Consider the following 520-nt stretch of genomic DNA (forward strand, 5'->3'; position numbering starts at 1 on the left):
TCCCACGAATAACATTGCCACCAAGTGGAGGGGTGCGATCTGCGGCGAGCAGACGCGGGACCGTCTGACCGCGTGACTCTTCAAGGCCATGCACCCGTCGGCTCATAAAGTAGATTTTGATCTGTAGATTCCAAAAATACAACTAACTTTTGTGCAAACTGAATATAAAGACACAGTAGTGATTGTTCAGTGCACTGATCCTTCTTTTCTGCATTCAAAAGTTACTTCATCAGTTCTGACATCTAAAAAAAATTGTATCTCTTGCTGTCACAAAACCACTGTAGCATAAAACTAAATCTTAACATCTAAATGACCGAAACCGCTCTCACCCAGCATGGACATATAACAAGAAAGCTAAAGTAAGCTTTGTAATAGATAACAAAACAAATATGATGATGAAATCCTTCTGGACTTTAAATTGGCCACACAGATTCAGACACTTGTTTTCCAGTTCTTAACCAGACCAAAAATTAAAGCAAATGAAGCAAATAAAACAAAAAACAAAACAATACAAAAAATT

This window comes from Penaeus monodon, chromosome 29, assembly GCF_015228065.2.
Source record: "Penaeus monodon isolate SGIC_2016 chromosome 29, NSTDA_Pmon_1, whole genome shotgun sequence".
Taxonomy (NCBI): Eukaryota; Metazoa; Arthropoda; class Malacostraca; order Decapoda; family Penaeidae; genus Penaeus; species Penaeus monodon.